The sequence below is a fragment of the Dermacentor andersoni genome, unplaced genomic scaffold (assembly GCF_023375885.2).
Source record: "Dermacentor andersoni unplaced genomic scaffold, qqDerAnde1_hic_scaffold ctg00000042.1, whole genome shotgun sequence".
Lineage (NCBI taxonomy): Eukaryota > Metazoa > Arthropoda > Arachnida > Ixodida > Ixodidae > Dermacentor > Dermacentor andersoni.
The window spans coordinates 2035287-2042112 of record NW_027314756.1 but is presented as its reverse complement, the minus strand read 5'-3'; the positions used below and the strand labels follow the sequence as shown (position 1 = coordinate 2042112).

Sequence of the window (6826 nt, the reverse complement as noted above, 5' to 3'; positions counted from 1 at the left end):
CTTGTTAGAAGCGGTGAAAATCCTGGGAGAAGATATCTGGCAGCCGTCTCACGGGGCTTGGAAATCGTGGACAGACACGGCGGCCATTGACTGCAGAGTCAACACTGGCACGGCCGCTCGATGCAAAGTTCGGTTATTGACTTTGTGCTTTTGGATCGAGCGGTCGTGACACTGGGATGAAGAGGCGCCTGCTTGGGGAAAAGCACCGTGTCTCCGAGAACTCACTCACCTCGGCGTGGTCAGTGAAACCTGTTCGGGAGTGTGTGTAACCCTCACCCTTAAAGGCGGGTCGGCTACGATGACTTTGAACGCTCCGAGTTTGTAGCAGGTTGAACGGCCGTTTTTCCCTCACCTTGGGATCTAGGGAGGACAGAGTGTTTATAAGCAGCTGTTGTGCGGCTGCTGAGTGTGCATTCCTCTTGCAGTCATGTTAGATTGATGAACTGTAACGTTCTCATGTAAATACTGTAAATAAACCCATATTCCTCGTTCTCGATGAGAACTAGTCTCTCCCTTCAACAACGTCCTCAGCGTGGATAAGTTGGACGACGGCATGGGCCAGCTACCACCTATTTCATGCCCGACTCCAAACATTACAACGCAAAAGGAGATCCAGCGCCGAATGGACAAACTGGAGTCTCAAAGGTGAGCAAAATTTTGTGAATCCCTTGACGTCTGAAAACCTCTCTCTTTCATATGAAGAACCGTGCCAGGCCAACGTGTACTTCCCGAGCAACGCATGCCCTTCAAAGCCCTGGCGCTTTTCCAATGTCGAGAGGACATCAAGGTAGCGGAAGATTTCTGCAGGAAGATTGCAGGTCAGTCAACGTACACAGGCCCCCTTGGCACGGATAGCATCACGCCGCATTTACGGGATCCACGCTTGGACCTGCCTTTCACCGCAGAGAAGCTCGATGCGGCTCTCGCTTTGTGTAATCGGTCGTCGTCGCCTGGACCAGATGGCATATCGTACCGCATCTTGTGCCACCTGCGTGAGCGAGCACGAAATGTGTTGCTGAATATATATTCAATGGACCCTGGCGGGATGGAAACGTTCCTCAAAAAATGGAAGACAAGCCATCTGGTACCGCTCCTTAAACCTCGCAAGTCTACCACTAGAGCTCACATCATACATCCCAATCGCGCTTGCTGAACGACGTGTTTTTTGTCGCAAGTTAAAATACACACAAAACGAAGGCACATAGGAGACAACACGGGCGGCAATGGGCTGCGTAGGGAAGGTGATGGAACGCATGATTTTTGCCAGATTGCAGTGGCACCTGAAATGCTACAAAGTTTATCCAAATTCTATGGCCGGGCTTCGACGTCACCACCACTCCACTGATAATGTCATCGATCACTTACGTCCAACGTCAAAAGAGATATGTAAACGGTTATCTGTCGCTATGTTTATGGACGTAAAAGGAGCTCATGACAATGTTGCTCATGGCGCTACACTTGATGCTCTAGAATCGGTTGGTCTTGGTGCCCGAGTGTACCGGGGGACTTGCAACTACTTACACACGAAGCATTTTGTTTTGTGCAGACCGATGATGGTCTGACCTCTCAATACTACACACACAGTGGTGCTTCCCTAGGTCGCGTCTTAAGCCCCACACTATTAATTCTTGTTCTTGTTGGTCTCGTGGAACGCATGCCAAGTGCTGTCCAGATATCAATATACGCCAATGACATCTGCGTCTGGACACCAGGCGTAACACGTACTCAGGTGCGTGCGCGGCTTCAATAAGCCGCGACTTCAATATCGGCGTATCTTGGTGAACAAGGTCTCTAGATTTCACCTGAGAAATGGGCGCTGGTCGCGTTTATACGGAAGCCGATGATCTCCTACACCATACCTATCAATGGGCAAAATCTATTTTTCGCCAGAACGCACAAATTCTTAAGGTTGATCATTGATCGAGACCTCAGCTGGAGTCCCCATGTTGCCTACCTGAAGAAACTTCTAACGGCCATTTCACACATCTTCAAATTTTTTTTTTAGGGAAAGCATGGGATACCTCAGTACACGCGATGTTACAGCTCTACAGGACGCTATTTCTCGGGTATCTGAGGCACAGCTTATCTGTACTGAACAATATCTGCAGAAATAACATCCATACAATCGAGAGTGCTCAGGCGCAAGCCCTCAGTGTTTGTCTTGGATTGCCGTGCTGCACATCAACAGCGGAGAGAATTGCGATAGCTCAAGGTTACTCAATCACAACTCATATGATGGAAGTGCTCAGAGCACACATCAAGCACGTTGCCCGCGCCCCTTACCACCACCTCGCCGCGCTGCCGAAAGACTGTCTCAGTGTCTCCTTTTGCCAGGAGATGTCGGCATGCCGTGACTGTCTTGCTAGAGATTATACGCCTGCCGGGAGACTCCTGGCACCTCCTTGGTGCTTGGCTCGCCCACAAGTTCAACTCTCGGTTCCGGGAATTCGAACGAAAGCAGGACTCTCATCGCCAGCTCTCAAGCAGCTATCTTTACGCATGCTGCAGGAGACATACAAGGACCGTCTTCACATTTACACAGATGGCTCGACAACTGTTGACGGACCTACAGGAGCTGTCATCTTTCCAGAAAAAGCCGTGACCATTCAGTTTAAGACGTCTCACCTGACAACATCGACTGCTTCGGAGCTTGCTGCACTTCGCAGCGCACTTAGCACGATTCATGAAGATCTACCACGAAGATGGAGCCTCTTCACCGATTCGAATGCAACCCTGCATTGTTTGCTATCCACTCCACGTCCTGGACTACAAGACCAACTTTTGCTGGAAATAAGGCAGCTATATCGCCAGCTAGCAGAGAAGGGACATGACATCACTTTTCAGTGGTTTCCAGGTCACTGCGGCATCATGGGAAACGAAAACACCGATGAAGCGGCGAGGAGGGCTCATGAAGATGTTGTGAAGGAATTCGTCTCGCTATCAAGAACTGACGCAGCAACAAAGTTTCACATACTAGCGCGTGATGCCATACGATCCATCTGGAACACGCCATGTTTCCGACATATTCGACTGCACCGCCTGGACCCATCCCTCCAACTACGCATTCCATCTGGACTGTCCCGAATCGAGACAACTTTTCTCTGCCGACTATGGCTTGGAGTGTCTCACGAATGCATTTGCTTGCCGCATCGGAATGGCTGATAGTGCTGCTTGTGATAGTCGCGGCAGCGAGGAAACAATCGATAATATCCTCGGTTATTGTCCTCGCTAACAGCTCCCAGAGACATTCGCTTGGGACGGCGTTGGTACACCTCAATGACCGCCCTCTTTCTGAGCAGACAGTCTTGGAGTACCGGCTGATGCTATCTTCACACTAGAAAGCGATGATGACGCTACTGAGGTTCCTCCGGTCGATCGACCTGCTTGAACGACTTTGACACTCTTGTATTCGTTTGTGTGTGTGTGTGTGTGTTTTTACAGCGAAGCTGTATATGACTAGGTTCTGGAAAAAATTGTGCGCGCCTATCGAGCCGTGTATATCGAGAATTTCTCCCCATACGTGGACCGATCCCGAAGATAGTGCAATACCGGGCCGACTCGTGGCGGAGATGAAGCAGCCTTTAAGCACTCCGCCAACTTGCTAAAATAAGTTTAACATCTTAAGTCCAAATACAACCCGTATTAGATATTAAGCTGATAAGGACAGATACTACACTTTGACCCGCGTCGACAATGTCTTCGACTATGCGTCGACTATGACTATCTCTGTCGGCGTTCCAAGCGCTTGCGTATCTCCTTTCTTTCTGCTCTCCCGTGGTGCCGGTCCCATAAGCGTGCTGCCCGCCAGGACCGTGAGGCGGAAAGAAATGAGAACCGTCCATGTGGATATCTATCTTCCGGTTAACCTCCCTGCCTTTGCCATCTCTTTCATCTCTCTTAGCTGCACCGTTGTTGCCCAATTTCTCAATAAACTTTATGTTGATCATTTGATCCATCTGTTCATCGATCCCCACGTCGACAAAGACTCAAAATGGAGTGCAGAAAAAGTGCGCGCATAAGATTCTGCCTCGTCATTCAGCATTGCGGCTCGCACTAGAGGTCAACAGGGCTCTTCTTGAGTGGAAAAAGTGAGATGGCGCTGCCACAACACCCTCCACCTCTTTTCTGCCGATTCACTGCATGAACTTTTGGGACAGACTACGTATGGATCTACTAAGCTTTTCTCCCTCATTGTATCAATTTTTTTCTTCAAGATGTGGGCTATTGTTGCCGCCGAGATGTCACACTTTCAGCGCGCCTGTCTTGCGTTACACAATGTAGTAGTTGTTATAAAAAGCGTTCTGGTCAGCGCCATTGTGCTATCGTTGGTCAGCGCCTCTGTGTGCTATCAATAGCTTCTTTAGTCAGTATCTTCTTTTATCTTCTTTAGTAGCGTAGCGTAACTGACAATATCCAAATCATTTCAGCTTCTGCGGACACACGTGGGGATGGCGCTATCAGTATAGCTCTGCACAACAATATGCGATTCGAAGCTGTATAGGCTTGATGACCGTGAACACGTACCTCTCAATACAGGCAACGCATTCTGGCGAGTGCTGGCGCACTTTGGGCAACCAGGGCTCAAATTTTGCGCGCCGACAGTAACGCCGTAACACGAAGCTTAGTGAGCGGTGGACGCAGTTCACAGTAACACACGGATCGATTTTGCATCAGTACATTGACCGCTAATTTTGAAGCACGTGCGTCCAGCTTCTGATCTGTCTGGCCTCCGAGGTGGTAGGGCGTATAGCAGCGCATGCGCTCCTAGCAACTCGCATGGTCATGGACAGAACTTCGCTGTGCGCATCGGGCTCAGCAAACATTGATAAAGGCGTGCGTCTGTCATTGTTAAATATTTCATGCGATTTTCATGGCTTCCCTACCGAACGGTGTCAGCATATTTTACTTACACATTCAAACTGCCGTAGCACCTCCTGGTCAGCGCCGGTTCCCTATATATAGTGCTATAGCCTGTAGGTTTATCGGACGCACCCCACTAATCGCGCTCGCGCGTCGTTTGCTACCGTCACTGCCAACACATGTGGTCTCATGCGCCGTGACTACTTGTCCGTCATGAAACCGTGGCGGTCGACGCTTGTGTGATCAGCGAGTGCATCCGTCAAAGTTACGCGCTGCTCGAACGCGCCGCCGCTCCCCAGAGTGCTCTGCCCGTATACCGAGCGGCGCGCATGAGCTCCTGCGAACACGGTCGCAAGGCTTGTGACTGTATACGGGGCATTATATCAGCTGTCAGGAGCATTGAACGCATTCCGCACTAAGACATACAGTCGCTCACTGCCCGCTAACAAGGCGTACCCCTGTCTGCTTTACGGCCAAGAGTGACTCGTTGTAGTAGCACCAAAGCAAGAGTAGACCGCCACCATGATCGTGCGCCTTCCCGCCAACAGCAAGTCATGTTACCTTCGTAAGCTACTGGTACACATCGGCGCGGCGACAGAAGTGCAAGAGCTAGACGTCACGAACTGCATAGTGGCTGATGTGAACGTACTGCTTAAGTACATAGGGTCCTTTTCAAGATTGCGGTCCCTGCGCTGCCTCGGCTGCGCGATACCGGCGACTACCCTGCTGTCGCTGCTACAGGAACGGCTTGTGCAGCTCGAGGAGCTGGAGTTCTCGCTCGCGATCCCGGGTTGCGAGGTTGGTAACGAAATCAAGACAATATCTGAATCTTACCGGCGGCGGCCGTTAACCCTGGTGCGCAGCCTGCGAAGCGTATACGTTGAAGTGAGCAGCGAAAGGCACGCTGAGCTCCTAAGGTGGCTGCTGCACTTCTGCCCTGCTGTGACGGAGCTTCACGTGCACGTCGCCAGTGGAAGCTTCTGCACTAGTGTTGTACAGGTGAGTAAAGTCCTGGCCTCGAGTTACCAGCTAGAGAAATTCACGTTCTCCTCCGACATTCCGCCGACAGTTGAGCTAGCGTCACTCAACATGACGCACTTCAGCACACGTGCACTCGCCTGCGCCAATGTCAGTTACTGGGATTTCTTGGATTCCTGCAGCTGCGTTTGGCTACGCGACCTCGCGCTCGAGACTACGCGTCAGGAGCTTTCGTCACAGCTTTCCGTGGTCTTCAGTCACGATGCGGATGTCCTATCGGACAGAATAAGCGCCGCCGTTCAAGGACACGTCTGGACCAGCGTGCGCTGTCTCTTTCTCGTCCTCCTTACGGAGCAACCTTCCACCGCCGAGCATCTCCCAATGGCTCACAGTGTGTATCTCAGTGGTCTCAGCGAGCTGTTACTCGTCCTCAAACACCTCGTCGAGCTGAACGTGAGCTCGTTTCACTTCGGACGGGACGTCGACCTGACGGAACTGCTCCGATCCGCAAACCTCCGGTTCCTGCAGGCGCTCTCGACGGCGCCATGCGGGTTGCACCACCCCAACGCGGTGCAAACACTGGCCACCACCTGCCGGGAGCTCGTACAGCTCGACGTGCGCGTGGAACGGCGGGAAGACACCGCCGTATGCACCGTGTGCCAGCTCGAGTGCCGGCTTGACCCCAATGGTGTGGCCAAGCTGCACGTTGGCTTTCCAGAGTTTCGTCGCAGGGTTCGCCGACTGACGCTCAGCGGTTTGTCCAACCTGGCGTCTCTGCGCTTCCTCGAGCACTGCAAGGTAGCGTTTTCTTTGTTTGCTCTTACTACCTTTTTGAGCCCATTGGTGTCTGGCCCAAGCCCAAGTAAACTTGCAAATCGCAAGGTCGTTACGGACCTTACGCTCTACTCCCCTGCGCTGATCGTGGCACGCGAGAATATTGCTGTCGGGGTTCGCAATTTGTAACGTTTTATTTCGTTATCAATTTTTC

At 51.6% G+C, this 6826-nt stretch overlaps 1 pseudogene; it reads right to left on the bottom strand.

Moving 5' to 3' along the window:
- Positions 1–3515: 3515 nt before the first annotated feature.
- On the bottom strand, positions 3516–3695 carry LOC126516979 (U2 spliceosomal RNA; annotated as a pseudogene).
- Positions 3696–6826: the final 3131 nt, after the last annotated feature.